At 37.4% G+C, this 24,336-nt stretch overlaps 1 protein-coding gene and 1 pseudogene across 2 annotated transcripts in view; one reads left to right on the forward strand and one right to left on the reverse strand.

Moving 5' to 3' along the window:
- IL1RAPL2 (interleukin 1 receptor accessory protein like 2) overlaps positions 1-24,336 on the reverse strand; it is a 1,137,954-nt gene that overhangs the window by 341,289 nt on the left and 772,329 nt on the right. The gene's annotated exons all lie outside the window — the stretch shown is intronic.
- On the forward strand, positions 11,365-11,896 carry LOC311602155 (large ribosomal subunit protein uL23-like; annotated as a pseudogene). Its single transcript has one exon. The product of its transcript is annotated as a large ribosomal subunit protein uL23-like (transcript).

The following is a 24,336-nucleotide window of genomic DNA, read 5'->3' on the forward strand; positions in this document are numbered from 1 at the left end:
TGTATGTTGTATTCGAGTCCCTGCAAAGGCCAGAAGAGGTTATCGAGTCCACTGGAGCTGGAGTTAGAGGTGCCTTTGAGCTTCCTGACATGGGTGCTGGGAAACAACTCAGGCCCTCTGCGAGAGCAGTGAGATCCCTTTGCTACTGGAGCATCTCTCCCTCCAAGACTCTTGGTTTTAAAAGCCCAGTTTCCCTCCTTATTCTTCCACATGTGCATCTTAGAAACATCTTCTATACTTCTATTTCACGGCAAGGACTAGAGTAAATAGTATTAATGAGGTTCTGAAGTTACATGACAGGAGCTATGGCAGTGGACGTAAAGAGTAAAAATGAGTAGTGGCACTGTGTGATGAATGCTAACTAAACAAGTATTCTTTCTTTCAGGACCGGTTAATAGTATCGCATAAATCTCATACAAATGTAATTTCTCCATCAGCAATCAAAAACATGGTAGTGGCTCATGACTGTATTTGCTTATGTATTTGCATGTTATGGAGGAAGCACCTGGATATGGATCCATTTGTTTCTTCTGTGCTTTCTTGACTTCTGACTTCTTAGCATAGGGGTCGGGGCTCACTAAGGACCTACTTGCTACTTGTGAATGTAATGAACTAGATGTGGAAGAAAGGAGAAAGACACTGGTGCAACTTGCAAGTTGGAAGGGAGATAGCACGACTTAGGAGACCAAGAGCAAACTCTGAAGCAACCGTGACTTAGGTATTAATATTTGATGGAGATAGAGGGGTTATAAAAGAAAAAAGTTTAAGGTCTTACTGCGTTTTTACTGTGTTATACTTAGAATTTGGGTTGCACTAATCAAAAGTATCTGATTTAACACTACTCGTCTCTTCCTCATGACAATGAGAAGCAAATGAAACTGGGGTAGAAATGACACACTCTCCTCTTTAATCTAGGAAGAATAAGGAAAGGGGATGCTTTAGGGAATTGCTTTAATAAACACAAGTGATTTAGAAGGCTGGTATTAAAAAATAGTAAAAGCAAGCATTAGCAGCACAATTTAAAATAATAGCTTATAACTATTGCTAGCAATTATGCCAAAATGCACTTTACACTGGTTACTTTTCATCTTCATCAGAATCCTGGGAAGCAGTACTAGCACTGTAAGGGCAAAATTAATGCCATATTCTATATGTAATGTATATTCTGCAACTAACGCCGTGGTCTGTGAAGGTTCTGTGAGAACTTGTCTTCCAGGTGACTTCACTTCCTCCTGCATTCCGGGAATGACCAAGCACTGCTATAAACTAGACCTGCCAGCAGTCTCCAGAAACTCCACCAGAGCCATTAGATACAATTAACTCTCAATGATCCTCTGAGATAAAAAACTTCCCTGGAGATTCAGCCTCCTGGACCCAACCTGCCTGAAGGTCGACATTCCTGTGACCCACAACGCCCTGCTTATGTTTTTTTCCCTTACTTCCTTGTGACCTCAGCCCCCAATTACAGTTCTTCCCCTTATACATCTATCCCTTGAAGCTCCGGGGTCACTATGCATCAGGAAGGATTGTGATCTGAAGCTTGAGCCCATAATACAGAACCCTGTCTATGTTGCACTGGTATTGAGTCCTGGTGGTCATTTTGGGGGATCTTGTGAGCTGGGTGATCTCAGTATGACACTGGGCAATCTTGGTATTATATTATCACATCCTTTCCAGAAATAGATAATGATACACAGAAAAATTAAATGACTATATAAGGCTGAAGACTTAGCATATAACAAAAGACACATGGAAACTCAGCCATCTCATTGGAAACACTGTGAATGTAGCAGGTAGAGAGGCAAAGATGGAAGAAGCACTTTGGGTGCTGTGATAGAGATAAAATGGGATATGTGCACTGGCTACGGGGACCACTGAAGAGGAAGAGAAGAATTTGCCATCTACTAGGACTTCCACGTGGCTTACTTAGCAAGTAACATCACCTCGTAAAGATATACTTGCATTCTAAAACTATTTTAAATCAGATCCATCTGTATCTATATGTATTTCTGAAGATTATTAACATGCAGAAGCTAAAAGACTTAACAGGTTATTTGGTGTTCTTGAAATTGCAATAAGGAGATCAATCTTGATTTTGAAAGCATCATGTCATGTGTGGCATTTTTCCAACACCACATTAAACTGTTCATGTTCCAATTAGAGAACTGATTCTTACAACTGTTTCCTAAGAATTAATTCAGTAACTTCAAAAAGATAAGTCTTTACTCTTCTTCTAAGAAGACATAAAAAGGTTATGCCACAAGGAAACCACAAAAACAAAACCCAGAAAAACAACTTTTCTAACATAAGTAATTTTATGTTGATTTCCTTTACAACATTCCTATTTAAATGCAGATTGTAATTCACTACTAAGTAGAAGGTAGATTGTTTAAGCTATTAAAATGCTAATGAGAAGGTTAACTTTAAGTCAGAAACTATCCTTGAAAAGACAGGAAGGTAGGAAAATTCACTTTAAGTTCATTTAAGACTTTGTCAGGAAGAAAAAAAACTTCATCCATTTCTCAGAAAAAATATGCAGAAAGCATGGGGCAGTTATACCTGTGTGTGGTTGAACATTACACTAAGGGACATAATATTTCATCTTGGTGTTGCAAAAGCTAACATTCTTGAGTGGACTTGTGTCTCTGGACAGCTTCACCTGTAGCAGGGAGGGAGAAATGACAGATTGTACAAATACTTGTTACCACCACACCTACTCACTGGAATGTGATGGATTGCACAAGGCCCTAACACAGAATATACAGAACGGCTGCAGATAGACTCGAGGCTGTCTGAAATGTCTCAAAGCTTTCTCTTTTCCAGTAAGCAACTTTCAAATAGAGAACCATATTCTCTTTCCCACCTGATGTTTCTTAATGGCATTCTCACGTCTATCAACCCACGTTTATAAGATATGCCTCTAACTGAATTAAATAAAAAAAAAATAAGTTCTTTTGGCCATTGAGAATGAGTTGGATGCTTAGCCCTAAAGAAGACATTAGTCACATCTCCTTCATAGCTCAGAGGAACACAGGGGGATACAAATAGGAAAGAATGTGAGAGCCAGAAGATTGAAGGGCTACAAAATGTCACCTTCTGAACAAGAAAGCAATCGCAATGAAGACTCTCCAGAGCTATGCACTGGGGCTTCCCAAAAATGGGCTGATTAACAGCTACCTGTGGATTGGGGAGGGGCATAGCGGCTGTAGAATTCATAAGAACAAACACGGCTATTAGGAAACTGGAGTTATCAACAGATATTAAAATTTTCCTTGTTGGTCTATTTGTGCTATTTTTAATATTTCCCAGCCTTAGTCCATTCTCTGGTCCTGTAACACAATGTCACAAACTGTGTTACTTATAAGCAACAGAATTTTATTTGGCTCACTATTCTAGAGGCTTAGAACTCCAAGAATGTGGCATTAGCATCTCGCAAGAGATTCTATGATGTATTACAATAGGATGAGACTTGAAGGGGACTTGAAGAAATGGTTTAGCAGTTAAGAGAGCTGATTGCTCTTACAGAGAACCTAGGTTACTTTTCTAGGACCCACATGACATCTCACAGCCATCTGTAACTCTGATTCCAGGGGATCCCTTAATTTCTTCTGGCCTCTGTGGGCACTGCTTGCAGAGAGTACACAGACACACATACAAGTAAAATAACCATATCCATAAAATAAAAAAAATAAACATTTTTAAAAGAAAGGCAAGTGGGTATACATTCTATCAGGACTTGATGAGGTTTGGATTTGTCCTTTTGGGGCTTCCTTTCTCCGGGAGGCTGGGCTGAGAATCTGGTCACAGAGTTTTCTTCAGTTTTCTGGAGGCTAGCTGAGGAAGGCTCTGTCACAAGGAAGGCCTCCTGGGCAGGGAGGGAGCATGCAGGCCAGATGCCCCAGCTAGAGGGAGTGAAAAGGAGTAAAGCGGGTTGTGACAATGGGAGTCTGCACCCATCCCAAGGGGAAAGGGAGCCTCTGACTTATGAAAAGCCAGATAACCAACTGCACTTGGTTGAAATAAAGACATTCAAGAGATGAAGAGCTAGATTTTAATTCCCTAAGCTTAATGATAAAAGGAAGACAAAGACAGAGAGCTACAGAAGGAAAAAAAAACTGGGAAAATGCTTGCCCCCACTCCAGATCTGGGTTTTTTAACCAAGGGTAAATGAATTGCAGGAACCACTCCCAAGACACTTCCTGGGGCTTGTCTCTGTGTCTCCAGGGCACCTTTGATATGGTTTTCTTCAAAGGGCCAGCTTTTGACACCTTTTATGTGGGTTAGGGTCTATGTTTTGGTCCCTGCAAGGAACTAGCCTTTTAACACATTTGGGCCTGGTGGGATGTTTTGCCAGCAGGGGCTACACTCACCTTTGTCTTACCAGGAGGGAGCATCTCCTCCTGTCTGCAGACAAGGAACCACATCCTTTATTAGGGACTCATGTCTGCCTATAATTAACCTATTCCTGTCATAAATAGCATTATCCACCATTAACGTTTTATAATCTCTTAAAATTGTCATCTCTTAATAGTAGTACAATGAGAAATAAATTTCAATATGAAGAATAGAAGAGGCATTCAAAGCACAGTAATGCCAATGCATCTTTTATCTTCCTTTTTTGTCATTCTTCATTCGAGTCCCATGTGTCCCTTCTTTGTGGACATTGCAATTATGTTTTAGAGAAGACAAATGAAAACACCAGTCCCCAGCAAATTGTCCAATGGATTTCAAGAGGAAACTGAAATACAACATTGAATATAGAAGCTGTTTTCTGTTATGAAGACAAGGCACTATTGGGCTATGTATCTTCAAAGGCTTAAACGTATTAATTGCAGGCTCTAGGTGTCCTGATGGTTCTGTTGCTGTGACAAAACACTGATCAAAAGCCACCTGGGGAGGAAAGATTTTGATTCCTCCTCTGAGGTTACAGTCCATCATCAAGGGAAGCCAGCAGAGACCATCAGGGCGGGACTCTAGAAGCAGGAGCTGAAGCCAAAGCAATGACCTCTTGGCTTGTTTGCCATGGCTTGCTCAGTCTGCTTTCTGACATACCCCACACAGCCCAGGGGTGGCATACACATCCCCACAGGCCAATCTAATGAGGCCATCTTCCCAACCCAATTTACCTTTCCACAGAGACCTCCAGCTGTGTTGAGTTGACAAAAATCAACCGGGACACTGGAAAAGTCTAAAGCCGTTTTTTGAAAGCTTTAAAATTACTCTAATTTCTTTTTCCCCCTTCCTACCCCCACTGTTCTCTTTCCATTATTTTTTAAATGTTTTTTTATTAATTTTTGAGACTTTTATACAGGGTATTTAGATCATATTCACCCTCTGCTTATCCCTCTCCCTCCCTAAGCCCGATTCACCTTTATGGACTTCTTTTTAAGTAACCCACCAAGCCTGATTTGTGCTGCCTGTTACTCTTTTAAAACTATTTATTCTTGTGTAATTAGTACATTATAATGTACTATCTGCTTACATATCCAACATCCCATTTGATCATTTTACACGTTTTAATATCTATCTGAATACTTAAGCAGTGTATACTCTTAAGTCACAGTGCCAAGTAAGGCATACACTGAACCGATTATTTGTTAATTACTATCTTTATTTTATGTATATGGGTGTTTTCCCTGCATGAAAGTGTGTGCAGCCTATGTGTGCAGTGCACACAGAGGGCAGGAGATGATACTGGATCACCTGAATCTAGACTCATATAAAGTTCAGACTGTCACGTGGGCAATGAGAATCAAACCCACATTTTCTGGAAGAGCAGCCAGAGTTCTTAACTGATGAGCCATCCTGCAGCCCCAACCGATCCTTTTCAGAGGAACAACTTAAGATAAATTCCTCATATTATATATGAAAAGTACAATTAAGTAAAGAAATATAGTGCTAAGAATGAGGGAACACAAAAGATGTCACAGCATGATACTTGAGCTGACAGGAATGTGATGTTTCAATCAGACATTGAGTGGGATGAAGAGTTTCCTGAACCTATTGAATAACATTCAGAAAGACCCTGAGCAGAAATGAGTTTAGCTTACGATATTAGAGTAGAGAAGGCAAAATACTAAGACTGATGGGCTTCAGAAAAAGGAAAATGAAAAAGCACATAAGTTCAAGTTAAGGAGTTCAAACTAATTTTCAGATATAGTAGGATGGAAACTGGAGGATTTGATATATAGGAATAATAATCTACATATCTGTTATATTGGTGCTGAGTAATATAAATATAGTATGAATTTTATGAGTTACTTTGAGTCCTATACCAACAGTAAAAAAATAAAACATGTGGAATTAAACTTTAATTTACTTTATTTAAACTAATATATTAAAAATATTGTTATTATAACATAAAGCCAACATTTAAAATGAAGTAATACCTTTCTTGACATTTTTATCTCAAGTTTACAAGATCCTCTGTATACTTTACATGGATAGGAGACTATACACATTTTATATGCTCATTTGTCCTATGTGGCCAGTTGTTACTATACTGGCTAATTCAAGCCTATAAAATTCACTTTTCCTGCTGTGTAGAAAGTAAATTGTGGTGGGATGAACTAATGAAAGTGTATGTATTTCTCATGACTGTTGTACAGCAAATCTTCACAAAGTCGATTACTTTAACAAAAATATGCTATTCTATAGTTGTGTATGTTAGAGTGTGGACTCTAGGATGTGGGTTCTTACTCTTTCCAGCTTCCACATGCATTTCTGATTTTATTATATTATTGTTCTGCCCCCAAAGCCAATCTTATCAGAACTCTATTGCATTTTTCTGTCTCATCTTCTCACTTCTTTCTGACTCTTAGACAGCCACTGGAATCATTTGTATAAACTCTATATCTCCAGGTGAGTTGGTCAGCAACTTGAATTCACTATCACCTATGTAACCTAAGATATTCACATGGTCTAAAGAATAGAGGAAGTTACTTTTGTCAGTGGTTTTATTTTGCTTATTATATTATTATTCTAATCAAGAAACAATAAGGAGAGCTAGGCCTGACTTGGACATGAACTCTGGTGCCCCCTATTTGACCACTTCCCCTTGGTGGGGAGACCTAGTGCCATGCAGAGGAAGAGTAAGCAGCCTACGAGGAAGATACCTGATAGGCTGTGATCTTATAGGGGAGGACAAGATCCCCTTCTGTCACAGACCTTGGAGAGGGGAATAGGATGAAAGAGGGATGAGGAGGAATGGAAAGATACAAGTGAGGGGATAACAAATGAGATGTAATCTGAATAACTTACTTAAATAAAAAATTTTAAAAATTCCATTTCCTCACTCTATAGTCCAGCTCAATAACCATTAATAATGTTTCTTATTTTGCTCCTTAATCTCTATATTGCCAAATCTGATAAGGATCATTGCTTAGTGCTTTTTAAAAAACTTTTAAAGTTTTTAGGTTTTCTTTATATTTTAATTAATTTTTTATACCAGGTGGGTGCTGAAAATCAAACCCAGATCCTGTTCAAGAACAATTGCTCCACTGAGCCATATCTCCAAGCACCCCATTTCTCAGCTCTTATAGTTATCATTGCAACAACATTTGGCCTAGCTTAAAATACTCACACTCTTTCTTTTTGCTGGTGTCCCTCATTATGGCAGTCTTAATTTTTTTATGTGACAGTTAATCTTGATAAACAGCACCACTGGACTGATAAACGTTTAGGAGATCAGTAAATCATGGATCTGTGGGTGTCTGTGATTAGATCATAATCTAATCTTATATAATGGATGAATTAATGGCTTGAGGAATTCAATACACAAAGGTGTTATTGGAAGGTAGCATAATGAAGGAGGGGATGCTAAGCTGTAGGAATAAGTTTTTGGAAATAGGTCCTTGGAGTTAAATCTTGCCATGGCCACTTGCTGTATTCTCCCTTTCTCTTTTTGTTATTTTTCTTTGTTTGTTTGTTAATATGAGGCACCCCACTGCACTATTCTCACCATAACAACTCAAATCGCGCGAACTGTGGAGCAAAATAAGTCCTTCCTCTCTTAGGTTGTTTCTGCCAGTCAGTTTATACATCAAGGATATTAAATGATATATATTATCCCTATTATCTCATTGAAGAGTCTTCCTGTTTGATTACTTCTCTTCTGCCTATCCTCTAAATACTGCAGTATCTCAGATTCTGCTTTTGAATTGCATTTCTATGTGTACATCCTCGACATATAGTTTCAAGTCTCATTATTTTATATAACATATACACATTAATGACTCATATATGCATGTATTGTCCCAACTACTGTCAAGAAAATCAATCTCATATTACCTAACCAACTTCTTCATATGGATGGCTAATTAGAACCATAAATTTAATAAGGCAAAATAAAATTACTGATCTTTGCTACTTTAATATTCTACCAAAACTATTTTTCCCAGTCTTTATTTTGTACTTGGTTTTATTACTCATGTCTTCTGTCTCTCTCATAAATAATGAAGCCTCTATAAGAACAGAGATTCTATCTGTCACTCTTGCTTTACTATTCACTCCTTAAAAATGCCTGGACATATGAGGTTTTCTAAAAATAATTTTAGATGTGTAGAATTTTTAAAGAACATTTTATCTATAGCATTTCACTGACCAAAGGCAAGTTAACCTTGTTTTAACTGTTTTTAATAACTTTATTATATATAGAAGTTAACTTTTCTGTTTTAAAACCATAGACACTACAATTAAAGCCATGAATAAGTACAATAAGAAAACATGAAGCTATATGCTTTCAGAAACAATTATTTTGGAAAAGAAGTATTTGTGGAATAATGTTCAGAGAAAGAAAAACTTATATTGGCTATGAAGTGAAGAGAACAAACTACTATAATGCTGTGTTTTATAGATAGGAGTTATTATGGCCCAGGGAAGAAAAATAATTTACCCAAGAACATATAAAAATAACTGGTAGAAAGTATATCTAAAAGGTAGGCTCACCAGAGCCATATCCTTTTCCAGGCCTAGGCCAGTTTGAATATTGTGTTCTATGGTCCAGTATTCTGAGCCCTGAGCCATATCCAGAATGCACTCACTGCAATCCACAGGCCTAGCCTAGGTCACACAGGTTGTACACCAACCCAGACTGGTGAAGTGAATGAATCCTACCCCATCAGGCTTGGTCCTGGTCACAAATACTGTGTGCTAACCCAATCTGATAACTTGTAGATTATAGCCTACCTGTGTCATATTCAACCTCTTGGCCTAACCCAGCTTGTATAGCTGCTGTGTTGGTATAGTTTAGTGAGTCCCATGGTTTGCACCACCCCAAACCAGGCCTAGCCGTGGTCACTCATCCCATGTGCTAATCCAGTCTGTTGAGTACCCCAGATTATAGCCCAAATGTACCATATCCAACCTTCAGACTTAGTCTGGGATACACATTTGTCCACCGTCCCAATTTAGTGAGTCCTTAGAACTTTCCTTGTCCATGGAATCCTCAACTCTGTTTTATAGCTTATATGCTGGTCTAGACTGGTAAATATTCAAGACTGTGATCTAGCAACACCATTCTCACATTTCTAGGCAAGTTGGGTAGCACAACTTCCACCACTGGGCTAAGCAAATCTAGCTGTTTGTCACATTTGTGTACCTCCTTGCTTACCATGAGGTTGGAACATCTCTGTTCATTTAAATAAAAAACCAACACACAGTATCTAAGTTACTGATCTACTAACAATTTATACCTAATCTATAATCAACCAACTTTGGACAACAGCATGAAAACAAACTTTCCAAACAGTAGAAAATAATATCAGGAATAAAGTTGAGGAATTGGGCCACTAAGGCAAAAAATATTAATACTTTTTAAAACACATGAAAAATCTTAAGGAAATGTTGGACACCATAAATAAACCAAATCTTTGAATTATAGATATAAGGCAAGGAGAAGAGTCTTAGGTCAGTGGCAAAGACAAGATCTTCAAAAGAAAGATAGAATAAAACTCCCCCCAATTAAAAAAGGCATACATATAAAATAAAGAAGTACACAGAATACTAAATAGACATGGCTAGAAAATAAATTCTTCATAATGTATTAAGTTAAAGTATTAACTATTAAGAAACAATAGAGGATACTGAGAACTTCAGAAGGAAGCAACAGATCACATGCAAAGGAAAATCCATTAAAATAGAAACTGATTTCTATATGGAAAGTTTAAAATCCAGAGGCCCTGGGGCTTTGTATCATGCATAGCACCTTCCATCACCTTGTAATCTAGCTAATAGGGATGTAACAAATGCCTACATCAGTACCAGCTTGGTTTTTCAATGCTCTGTGACTCAAGTACATGGTGTCTCTAGCAAAAGTGCCTTACCATCAAGCTCTGAAGGGTAACCAAGGACTGAGATAAAGCCCATAGATTCTAGACATGCTTTTAACATAAACTTTTTATTCCAAACAATGATATCTAATTGAGGGAAAGACAAATGAAGAATCAAAGAAAGATTTGACACCATGTTTCAGAGATAGGATATGGTGAGCTCTCACAAGAACAGATAGGAAAGAGAAGCTGAGCTGGTCATGAGGTATTCATGCTTAGGTTCAAGGGTTTATTTTCATTGAAAAAATTGAAGACATATGGAAAGAGGAATTTCCTGAGGTTGGAGAATTGGGGATAAATCTGGCAGAATATGAAGTGAAAGGGCTTCTATCAAGAACCTTCATCATATTCAGGAACATGGCCTTCAATATCATTCCAACTGTACTTTCTATATAGCTCATTAAGAAGACAAAGAAGAGGCTGGAGACTCTATAGTTGATAATTCTACGTTACCCTGAGTATGAATTGAGCCCTGAAAACACATATATTAGTAACATTATGCAGACTGTATGTTATATTTAGGGATACGTATTCAATACATATGTTTATATAAGAACCATCAGTGGAAAAAAAGAGGCCATGAATTTGAAAGACTGTAAGGAAGCCTGTGAAAGGGATTGCAGGGCTAAAGGAGAAAGGGAAAACAACATAATTATAATCTGAAAAAATAGAACTTTGAAATTTTGATATGAAAAGATGGAACCGGAAAATACTATACTGAGAAAACGGAGACTCAGAAAAACAAATGGCACATTTCTCTCTTATTTGTGCATCCTAGCTCTGAGTCTTTAGATATGAATACATATCCTAGAATAACAGTAGAGACAAGAAAACTAAAAAGGAACCATGGTGGGGTTTGAGGGAGTTCTAGAGAAAGATTAGTATGACACAGGTGCTATGAGGAGGGAAATGGGGAAAATGGAGAAGTCTTTAATTAGGGAGAAGGGAATTTGGGAAAAAGAATAATACAGAGGGAGAAGGAGGAGGAATAAAGAACACTAAAGAGAATTGAAAAGTCACAGGGAAGCTTTTTTCACCAAGATGGCGCCAAAAGCGAAGAAGGAAGCTCCTGCCCCTCCCAAAGCCGAAGCCAAAGCAAAGGCTTTGAAAGCTAAGAAGGCAGTGCTGAAAGGCGTCCACAGCCACAGGAAGAAGAAGATCCGCAGGTCACCCACCTTCCGGCGGCCCAAGACTCTGCAGCTCCGGAGGCAGCCCAAATACCCTCGAAAGAGCGCACCCAGGAGGAACAAGCTCGACCCCTATGCCATCATCAAATTCCCCCCAGACCACCGAGTCAGTCATGAAGAAGATAGAGGACAACAACACACTCGTGTTCATTGTGGACGTCAAGGCTAACAAGCACCAGATCAAACAGGCCGTGAAGAAACTCTACATTGATGTGGCCAAAGTCAACACCCTGATAAGGCCTGATGGAGAGAAGAAGGCATATGTTCGACTGGCTCCTGATTATGATGCTCTGGATGTTGCCAACAAGATTGGGATCATCTAAACTGAGTCCAGCTGGCTAATTCTAAATACACACTTTTTTCACCATAAAAAAAAGAAAAGTCATACGGAAGCATTATGTTTATTAAAACACACACACACACACACACACACACACACACACACACACACACTCACCTCTCCTCTGTGTATAAACATACACAAATAGTTTAAATGAAGTTACACCACTTAGAGTAACAATTGTCCCTCCAAGTGCTATAGACTACCTTACAAAAACCCCTAGTATCTTCAAAGGAAAACTCCCATTGAGTTGCTTGTCAAGAATCCTCCCAGTGAATTGTTTGTCAAGAGACTGTTCAAGAAACTCACCAAACAATAGAGAATACTGCAATTACCATTAATTGTCTCCTAGAATTTTTAGGTAATACCCAAATGCTGAAAATAAAATACATTTCTGAATTAGGACTTGGAATAATTGAATTTGAGCTGACCTCGAAGCCTGTACCCTAAGGGCTAGCTCTCAAACTACCCAAAGTTGCTATGCAAACTGCTAAGGGAGAAAACCAACTACTATTCCTAGCCAACTCTAAAGCCTATGAACCATATTGATGACCAACATGCTAATATAGTCCCAAGAATGCAGCAGTGGTACTTAAACCATGGGGATAAGCAATGGCTATGTAACTGGACTTAAGGACAACTCAGTAGCAATTCATGTTCAATACTATAAACTTAGCCAATTACCTATGGCTGGTGAGAACATGTACCCTAGGAAAAGAACACTATTGCCACTTTCTTTATCCAGTGTAATTCCAAAATATCTAACCTTATATCCACAGAGAAGTGTTGGGTTTCATCCCTCATCAGTCAGGCTCCTTTTGCAGATGACAGGGACCATTATTAGAAAGCAACAACTGGTCAAAATGCAGATACCAACTGACCATGGAATATATACCCCCAATTAAAACTTCTATGATGAAACCCCTACACCTAAGACTGAGGGAACATTGAATAAGACTGGTTGGAGAGGCTGCAAAAGGCAGATGACAGCAATGTTTGCTGTGAGATAGTGTCTTCTACATATAAAAGGAAGCTGCATCCACTTGTACAATGAAAACACAAGTTGATATGTCAGTGTAGATGGAGGAAATCCTGCAAGATCTCACCTCTAGAAGATCTATAGCAATTCATGGCTACTAAAAATGGGGACTCATTCTTCTCCAAAGATGTACCCCAACTCGGTTATCGAACACCAAACTCTAAACACATATACCAATCAATACCAAATGGACTCAGTAGGTTTCATACAATAAAAAAGAAAAGGTTATGAAATTGAGAGAGAGAGAGAGAGAGAGAGAGAGAGAGAGAGAGAGAGAGAGAGAGAGAGAGAGAGTCACAGGATCAGTTGGAGAAGTGAGAAGATGAGGTGTAAATGATGTAAATACAGTACTCATTTAGGAAGTTCAAAATAAATGTTCTAAAACAAGCTATGAGGCCCAGCTCATGAGTGCTTCAGATCAAGCTACAAGATGAACAAGGGGCCATGACAGGTGAAATGGTGAAGGTACCCACACTGCACAGCTAAATAAGTAAAAGAGAAGATTAGAACTCAGGTTTCTTGACTCCCACAATTGTTAAAAATGAGTCTGCAGAAGCAATCCCCTAATGATTTCTTGAATCAGACCAGTTGTGGTGACATTAAATTCTGGCATGAATTATACAGGGAGCCTGGCCTGCACGGATGGCTACATGAATGTAGCACTGGAGCAGATGGAAGAAGATGTACATGGACAGCTGAGGAATATGAACGAGGCTGTTCATCCGAGGAAACAATGTGCTGTTCATAAGTACACAGAAGAGAAGGAGGTGAAGATGCCAAGAAGTGTTTTCCTCAAAGCTGGATATATTGTATTATGAAGTGGTTTTTAGTTCTCTTATGATCTTATTTGACCCATTTTCATAGTGGTTGATGGTTTTGTTTTTGTTGTTGTTTAATTGACATTGGAGTAATATAAAGGCTTTATATTACAGATTGAATCTTAAACTTTTCACATTTATGTTTCATCCTCTTTACATCTGTCTGTACAGAATGCTAAAATTTAAAACAAAATAGTTTTCAGGATTATGGTACCTAAAAGAAAAAGGCTATGATATTCTTGTGGAAATCATAACAGTGGTAGTGGGGGCTGATCCTGACTCTTTTGCCTACTTATGGGACTCTTTTCTTCCTGCTAGATTTCCCAGCCTTGATGTAACGGTATGTGCTTGGTCTAATTGTAGCTTGTTCTCCTGTGTTCAGTTGTTGCCTCTGGGAAGCCTGCTCTTTTCTGAGGAGAGGCAGAGGAGGGTAGATGTGGAGGAGAGAGAAGGCAGGGGGTGGGAGGCTGGGGGAAGGGAGAGAGGAGAAAACTGTGGACAGCATGTAATATATGATGTAAGAAGAAAAAAAGAAAAAGAAAAAGCTGAGCTATATATTTCCTAATTTTCTTTCCACATTTCCAGTTAATGAAACACTATATACATGGTGTTTTATAATAATTAGACCGCGTTTTATTTTCTGACACTCTATATTCTCATGAAATTGTATGTTTTTTAATACAAGATTGTAATTGCTCACTTCCTTTTGTATAGCAGCCTATATCACTGTTAGGCCATGAGACAAAAATAAAATCAAATGTAATCTCATGATAAAAGAAGGATCTTTTGAATGCTTTCATGTACAGTAGAAATTTTATGAAGACGTCTGAAAAATTGTGGATATTGTATTTTTCTTACTTTTATGAACCAACGCAGTCTTCAAAAACACAAAAGTCAAATTAAATATATCCACAGAATTATAATCTAGGGGCTTTACAGAGTTGTGGACATGTCCTGACAGTATTCTAATATAGCAGTTTTGAATAGCTTAACATAAGCATAAGACCATTAAGTTCTGGCATGGATTATAGAGGAATCTTGGCCTGCCTGGATGGCTATTAAGGTCACAGTTCACGATGTCCGGATAGCTCTCTGAGATAGGAGCAAAATGGAGGACTCCCTTTCTCAGCGGGGATTCCCCTTTTCTGCCTGACCTCATCTGGAGATGGCTCTAAGCACAGATGTCTGACCTTGCCTGACCTGCACAGAACTGCATGACTCAACACATGAGTCCTGCTCCTTCCTCCTGGCCCTATGATAATTAGGTACTGTGTTATAACCAATCAGTCCTCCCTCCAACTCTAATAATCTTTATATACCTTACCCCTGAAACAGTAAAATGAGCTGCCTCTCTGAAACTGATCTAGGAAGTCATTGTCTGTCATTGTCATACGCAGGGATGTCCAAACTCTATTCATTGCTTCTGTTCCATTTGTCCTCATGGGCTGGTGGCCAATGACCCCCAGGGGGAACGGAAGACCACAATAGTTAACATACATTAGGCAAACTCATCTCGAAATATCTTATGCTCTGAAAGACAAGGATGACAATCTGCTCGTTTTTTGTTTTTTGTTTTTTTCTTCCCAGAACCTCATCACTTTGTGGCTCATGTCTTCCTGGTTGGAGGAATTATGAAGCTGGATCAAAAATTAGCCACTCTATTTATCATTTAAGCATAGTGTATGACTAGTTGAGTGAGTGGATATAACAATCAACAATAGATATACCATTTAATGGTTATCAATTTTGTAACTAACACAATAATTATGGGTTAATGGGGATGGAGAAGCATACGCTTCTACATTTAACCATAAGAAGTTGATTGTAGATAGAACACTTTCCTTATATAACATGCTGCAAAAACTAAACAACAAAAAAAGCAGGCTGGTGTCTCAAGACATTGCAAGCTTACAAGCATCAGAGTAGGCAACAATACATTCGTTGTCTCATCAAAGACAAGTCAGTTAACTGTTTCTGTAACAAAGAAGGAAACTAGAGAGTAAAAAGGAGGAAAGGGATAGAGGTTAGATAATTAATACCAAATTTCTGCTAATTATGAGGAATTACTTTTGGTATTCTACAGAACAGCAAGATCACAACAGTCTACAACTATTTATGATGTGTCTTGAAACAACCGGCAAGACAAAACACTAAGAATGCCTATAAATAATAAATATTTAAGCTTAAAATACTAATTATGTTGACTTTTTCATTACATATTGTATACATGTATTTAATTGTCATTTGCTACCTCATAAATATGAATGAGTATAATAAACCAATTAAATTAATTAAAGTGTGCTGGAAGATGGTTCAGAGGTTAAGAGTACTTGGCTATTCTTCCAGAGGACCTGGGTTCAATTCCTAGCACCCACTTGGCAACTCAGAACTATCTCTCAGCCAGTACCAAGGGACCTGATATCCTTATACAAACATACACTCATCCAAAACACCAGTGTACATAAAATAAAAACAAATGAATCATTTAAAAATAATCACAGGAATTTAAGCAACTTTGGGTTGCTTAGATATATTCCCTATTCTTTTTTATTTCAAAGAGAAAGGCATAACACAAATGATATGCCAAAATATGAACAAATACATAAGCAAAAGAAAAAGAAGAAATGGAAAGAATGGAAAAAGGAGAAGGAAGGGGGAAAAGATAAGAAAAAACTTGGCAGCAGTCTAATCTGAATAATGTCCGTTGGAGGAATTGGTCAAGAATAGGATATTGAGGCAAGCATAAAGAAGGAACAACCAAAACCTGGGAGTTTGACCTCAAACCACTCCACATATATTTAAATGTCAGAAAGCATGAGCTACAAACACTTACCATAATATTAGCAGTAAACCAAAATGACAAAGCATGATGAATGTGACATACATACCATGTGTTACCTAAAGCATTTGTTTTTGTTTTGGTTGCTTATACAGATTCTGTCATTTTCCATAAAATTTTTTATAAATCATAAGCATCTGCAAACAAATTGCAGCAGTAAATCTCATAAAACATCTTCCCTGAGAATAGATTGGGGATGTTAACGCAACAAGAATATTTTCCTCATTTTATATAATGGCTGAATAGATTTTTTTCCTGCTTAAAAATAATATTTCAAATTGCCATTTTCTTTTCTGAGAAACACCAGGAAAATGACATTGTTGAATCTCTTTAATAAACTGTACAACGGTAGATGTTGGTCTTAGATGGCATTTGGAAAGCAAAGTATTATAGTAACCTTCAGCGATTTGACAAAAACCTCAGCATTTAAAAAAAGGGATATATGCTGGGGTTTTGTTGTTGTTGCTGTTGTTGTTGTTGTTTTTTGTTTTTTGTTTTGTTTGCCTCCAGCAGCCTGCACAGCACCATCTAGGAGAGTGAAAGTGAGCCACTGAAGAGGAAGCCAGCTGATTTTCTGCATGTCCTATGGCTCAAGTATGTGCTATCCTCAACTTCCAAGTTCTAGTGGGTAACCAAGAACCATGACAATTAGCTGCATTGTGTGTACATTTGTACCCCAGGACTTACGGATCATAGAGGAGGAAGTAAGCGTAAAGATTGTAAAAGCCTGAGGTTTTGGAAGGCCTCTACAAAATAGGACTTTCTTAATATGCAGGGCCATTGCACATGTGAACTGATAGTAGCTGTGGCTGCATGCCCAAGACCTGCACAAGGTCAAGTCAACCAAAATGCCAGCATGAATGAGGGACGGGTTCCCAAGCTAAGATGCTATTTAAAATGAATAGCTACTGAAGGAATTTTCTTCAAGGATAAGGCCGCTAGTAGGTTGTCCATGCTCTACTGGATTCTCATATACCCATCCATACAATGTTAGCAAATAATGAACTCAGTAGGTTAATAAAAGAAGCCATGAAGTTAGAAAGGAGAAGTGGGAGGAAATAAGGAAAGCAATGGAGTGGAGGGAATACAAGGCAGATTTGATCAAAACACAATTGTATGCATGTGTGGAATCCTCAAAGAATAAAAAGATGACATTCTCTTCACCTAGTTTAACATGTACTTTGAAATAGTCAAAAGGAAGAGCTTAAGAACTCTCTAGGTGTTCCATGAGGAGGTGAAGCTTGCCGCGAAGTACGAAGACACTCATGCAATCCTCCCACAGAGCAGCAGTTGTATTTTTCCTATGATACTGTAGTGCAGTTTAATTGATGAAGTCTCGCCTTTAACATTTGCGGGCTATTTCAAGACGTGAAAGCTTTGAGCAGAACAGGTAATAAGAGAAAGGGAAATAACATAAGCTAGAAATGCGACCAGCTTGATCCTCTGTTATGAATTCATAAATGCCTTACATTGTGAAGAATTACAGTGGGATTTAGAGCTATTGGAATGTATTTGCATCTTGATCTGGTCTTTTAACAGCTAAGCAAAAATAATTTACTGACTCTTTCCTTCACAGGGAACATAAACATACTGTTACATTTTCTAATATGCTAACTACAGTATTTTGAATGCAGCATAGCGTGGGCCCATAGAGTTCAAGACATATGCTCTCTACTACAATGTGCACAAAATTTTAAGGAAAGTCTCACTCAGGTTAGCATCTGTCCTCAAGAATAACAACAAAAGACAAGGTAGGCAGGCATAGTTGCTTTGTTTCCTCCTATTTTTACATTCTAATAATACATTTTTTATGATGAAGGTATAAAATATATGAAAAAGAGAGACATAAAATAGGTTCATTCAGGGAATACCTTTATTAATACATATTTAAGTGCTCCCTTCACTGTTTTGAAAACAAATTAGAAAAGCAAGTTTTTTGTTACGATTATCTTGTTGAGTGCTGACAACAATCAAAGTTGTGATCCTATTTATAAAAGCTCTCATTTATAATTATTTGTACTTCGCAACAAGTTTAAAATAGCAAGCTGTTAACCCCTTCAGGTTTTTCTGTTTTCATGACAATATATTTTGACTGAATATTGCTTCATATCAAATAGCTAAACATTAATAAATTTAACATGATTCTTCCTGTTCTTGTTCTCACCTGCACCCAGTCCACCCATAATATCAATTCAATTTCCTTTCTCAGGGAGATCCATATATCCCCACCTTGAGCCGTCCTTGTTACTTAACCTTTCTGGGTCTGTGGGTTGTAGCATGATTATCCTTTACTTACAAGTGAGCACATGCCATGTTTGTCCTTCTAGGTCTGTGTTACCGCACTCAGGGTGATTTTTTTCTAGTTCCATCTGTTTGTCTGCAATTTTCCTGATTTCATTGGGTTTAACAGCTGAGTAATACTCCATTGCATAAATGTACCACATTTTCTTTACCTACTCTTTGGTTGAAGGATATCTCCATTGTTTCCAGGTTTTGGCTATTACAAATAGAGCTGCTAGGAACAAAGTTGGGCAAGTATCCTTATGGAGCATCTTTTGGGTATATCCCCTGGAGTGGTATAGCTGAATCGTGAGGTAAAACTATGACTAAATCTCTGAGAAACTGCCAAATTGATCTCCAAATAGTTGTACAAATTTGTGATCATGCCAGCAATGGAGAAGTTAGAGTCACAGATGCAGTGCCTGGCCCAATTGTCATTAGAGAGGCTTCACCCAGCAACTATGAAATGCAGAGGTTCATAGCCAAACTATAGGCAGAGTTTGGGAAATAATGCTGAAGAGGGGGAGGAAGGATTGTAGGAAGCAGCACAGGTCAACGACACTACAAGAAAGTACACAGAATCAACAAATCTGGATTCATAGGGGCTCACTGAGACTGAAAGGGAAATGGAAGAGGAGTGGAGGCGGAGGAAGGAGGGGGCAGAGGGAGAGGAAACAATTTTGTTGTTGGGATGATTTAATATATGAGAGAATAAATTAATAAAATGCTTTTTCAATAATGATAAATTATTTTATTTACCTTCATTTTGTAATTTTAGTTGAATTCTATGTGAGAGTTGCTAAGGTTGAACAAGAATAGGCTAATTACCTTATATATTTGAATAGAGGTCCCGATTGGTTTTGGGAATGATTAGGAGGTATAGACTTACTGGAGGAAGCATGTCATTGGGAAGACCTGGCAATGCTTGGTGGTTTTTTGTTTGTTTGTTTGTTTGGTTGGTTTATTGGTTTTGTTTGTTTGCTTGAGGAACGCGGAAGACTTTGTGGCATTGGATAGGAAAACTGTTAAATGCTGTACGATGGATTTAATGGACTGTTTGAGTGAGAGCTTGGAAGACAGTGGTCCTGAGAGTAACATGGAGTATAGAGGCCCTGATCAAGTCATTTCAGAGCAGAACAATATAATCAACTGGGGTAGGGGCCACTCTTGTGATTCTTTAGCAAAGAATGGGACTGCTTTTGCTCATGTCTTAAGAATCTTCCTGAGGGTGAATTGAAAAAAAATTTTTTTTAATTTCTTGGTAGATGTTACAAGACAGCCTAATAATTGACTCTGTAGCATGATTGCTATCAATCATTCTTAAATAGGTCTACACAGAAAAAGAACCAGTGGGGCAAAAAGAAAAACAAAATATACACATTGAGAAAAAAATTAACTCTCAGAAATGTAATGTTCGAGCCAAAGGTTGTGTTGGGAGAGATGAGAAGCCTTAGGAAAGGCCTGTTCTGAAATGGAAAGCAGTGATAGCTGAAATGGAGCTACATGATTTGAAGTGTGCCTTGTTTTCTCTTTGGTTTTAATTTGGTCCAGTATTTCTTCTCTATGTCATTTTTCCCTTTTGGTATGATAATGTATATTCTATGCCATTGAATTTTTGAAGAATGTAATTGACTTTTTCTATTTTTTTTTTCAGAGAGTTACAGTTAAGTGTTTGACTTGAGTGTCAGAAAAGACTTTGGACTTTTAAACTGTTGAGACTGAAAGACAGCAGGGACTTTTGAAGTTGGTCTGAATTAATTTTACATTATTATATGGCCACCAGCTTATGGGGCCAGGGAGTTTAATGTGGTGGTTTGAGTGAGAAAGCCTTTCATCAGATCATCTATTTGAACACATAGTCCCCAGGTGGTAGAAGTGTTTGTGAACTATTAGGAGGAGTGAAGTGTGTTTGAAGTATTGGAGGAGATGTTTCCCTAGAGTAGGGTTTGATGTTTCAAAACCTCATGAGATTTTCGGTGTTCTCTCCCTTTGCCTCACGGTTGTAGACTAAGATGTAAGTTCTCAGCTTCTGCTCCAGCACCATGCCTGCATGCCTGCCTGCCTGCCTGCCTGATGCAATGCTCCTTGCCATGGTGCTCATGGAGTCTAACCCTTTAAAACTGTAAGATCTGAATTAAATGCTTTTCTATAAGTTTCTTTTGTTATAGTGTTTTGTAATAGCAAGAGAAAAGTAACTAAGGCAAAAATGTAGGGAATGATCATCGATGTGACATATCCCATAGAATTAAAAACAGGAATGATCCCATTGGAGGAAGAGTTTTCTACAAATACTAGTTTAAGGTAACAGAACTGCTTTCAGTCATTTTAGTCCTAGTTAACTTCAGGAATCCTCACTAATGCATACTAATGAGCATAATAATTATATTGCTTTATCTCCTCCAATAGGGAAGGCTTTAGGTCAATTTCTGGAAGTATAATGAACAATCAGAATTCTACATGTTTTGCCAAGTCTTCCTTTTTTAAAACATCAATTATCGGTAGCTAGTCAATGATGTCTATCTTTAGATTTCATCATAATTTTCAAGTGGCACCACAAAGGGTACCATAAACCCCAGGGAACACTGGCTTTAGATTGCCTCAAAATTGGCAGTAAATTTGCTTGGCTATATTAAAAAAAAGTGGATGAGCTACTTTCCCCATAATATTTTCCTTTTAATATTACCTATCCAGTGCCTAGGGGTTCAATATCAAGAACTACAATAATGCAGAGGAAATTCTTTTTGCCATATTACTTTAATGATGAACACATCCTACAATATCCCAACTTTGTAATTCTAAATATATGGTGATGCTATATTTTCTCATGAAAATGAAAAGAACTATTTGCAGAATGCTTAAGGACTGATTGACTGACAACATAAACTGCATCATATTTTTGGCAGGTAAAATGTGTTTATTTTAAGAGGCACATACACACATATATTTGTGGTTGCTGCTATGGTTTTGTTTGACTTATTCTAGCTTTATATTAAATTTTGCCATCTTATTTATTCAAAAGTGACACTTTGAAGACGTTATAATGGGGTACCAATGGCCCTTGATTTATAAGGTAGGATTAATTTTACTATAAAGTAATGATTGTAACCTCCTTATATATCTCTATATATAACCTTTTGTCTTCTTTCCATGTTAAGGGTAAAAATTCTTCCCTTCTAGAGAATTTGTCATTCTAGACTTTGTGTTGGAATCAGAATCTCCAAACCATGTCATGCCCTGATTCTGAACTTTTCAGTCTCCAGAACTATCAGCCTGAGATATATATTTATTTTGAATTATTCAATCTCAGATGTCCTTTCACTTTATAATAATAAAGTGAAGATAATGGTCAAGATTATGCTTTATTCATTTTAAGTCTCCCATACACTTCTTTACAATGACTATTTTATAATGTGCAGTCAAAGCATTTTTTAAATTAGTAAAGTTTTTATTAATAAGTGTAGTGGTAGACAAGTCAACACAGTAAAATAATTATCAGGATGTAGCCAACAAAGTCCATTGTTATATTTGTGTCTTACACTTTTTAAATGAGACTGATATGTTACACACTGTAGTAGTAAGACTCCATATGTACCTTATATGTATAAAATGATTAGTCCTAGGTCACCAGTAAAAGCATTTGCATTGCCATTCCAAGAATGGGTTTTACTTTGCTTTGGGGTCCTGTGTATCTTGTAGATTCAGCATGAATAATGTACTGGGCTTGAATATTTAAAATGAATTCAGAAAGTAAGTATTACCAAGTATCTTAAGTAAAAATTTTCTATATGAAATCATTATAAAATATAAAGTAGGATAATATAGGAGCCTTAGTAATGAGCATATGACTAGCAAAAATCTATTCTATACTCCTTGAAAGGCTATTCTATCAAGACTTAAGTAATCAAATAGTATTCTTGGAGGGCATAAGACAGTCTACAACTGAAACTTAAATGAGATTTGAACATGTAGAAAGGAGTTGTGGTCATAAAAACTAGTTGAGAACCACATGACTAGGAAAACAAAGACTAAGATTTATAGTGTAGGAGAATAACAGAACAGTGAAGCATGTGAGAGAATACATTTCTTGTTGCTTTTTATCAAAAAGACAAAAATACTTTAGTATGGCTTCCCTGACAATGCATGATTTACTACTTGCATACTTCTCTAGTTCCAGCTGTCTCTTTTTCTCTCCTTGGCTCAACTTCATAGGGACTTCTAACTTCTTGGAATTAATTTTGTTTTGCTTTCTACCTAGGAAATACTGGTTTATCACTATGATCTATGCTAAACGGTTCTCTGCTTGTAGTTTAGCAGTACTGACCTCAACTAGTATTCATGAAGGCCTAGGTTCTATTTCTATGTAACTGGAAAAAGATCTCAATTTAGGTATTATTCTCCTCCACAATTCAGATCAGGTTCTCAAGTAGCCCTTATATTAGCTCTTATCATAATAAGTCAGGTCTTTCAAGACATTTACCGTATTTTTTGGATTATAAGACACACCTGTCCTTAAGACATACCCAGTTTTTAGAGAAGAAAAACAGTGAAAACATCAATCAGACCACATGACACACTCTAATCCCCTCTCTCACTTTTGGTGGGAAAAGTGCGTCTTATGCCCCAAAATATATGGTATCATAGTTGTCATTTTATAGTTATTTGTGTAACTATTGTCTGTTTAATCAGGCCTCTAAGATTAAGAATCACTTTTGTTTTCTGTAACTATTGTATTCTTAGGGTCACAAATATGATAGGTTACTCATTAATAAATGAATAAAATGATTTTTAAAAGGTCATACTAACAAAGCCTTTGAAAATAGACTTGAAAGGTATGTTTTTATTAGAGAATTATATATTATTTAGTTCAAAACATGTGTACTAGTTATTCAAGGCTATGATAGATTTTGTACCCGGTACAAGAGATACAAACATTGAAAAAGCATTTATCTATAATTCAAAATGGGAAAGGTAGAGAAGAATAATTGTGCTTTTTACAAGGTAGAATACTCAGTGCTAAGGTAGAAAGAAGTGTTGAAAACTTTTGAACCATTGATAATAGGACTTCTATAAATGATAGTAATGGTAAGATCAGAGGTCATGGTAGGTACAAATACTATGTACATTAGTTGACCCACACTGAGTCTATAAAGAAAAGTACAGGGCCAGAGACATAGCTCAATCACCAAGTTTTCACAAATGCTGTGACCTGATTTTGAATGACAGAACCCACATGGTAAAAGGAGAGAACCAACTATTGCAAGTTGTTCTATGATCTGTCCACACACGGTGATATATGCAACCACAGCACACATGCACATCAATAATGTAGAAAATTATAGAATAGGATTTCTGATATTCCTCTCTGTGCAGGGGTGTGCACAGCAGCACACACTTTAGCACATAACACCTGCTTTCTCCACAAGTCAAAACAGAGAAAGAGGATGTCATATAGTTGAGTGGTAGAGCCCCCTCTTAGCCTATGCAAGACCCTTAGTTCAAAATTTA

This window comes from Acomys minous (genome assembly GCF_964271855.1).
Source record: "Acomys minous genome assembly, chromosome: 7".
NCBI classification, from domain to species: Eukaryota; Metazoa; Chordata; class Mammalia; order Rodentia; family Muridae; genus Acomys; species Acomys minous.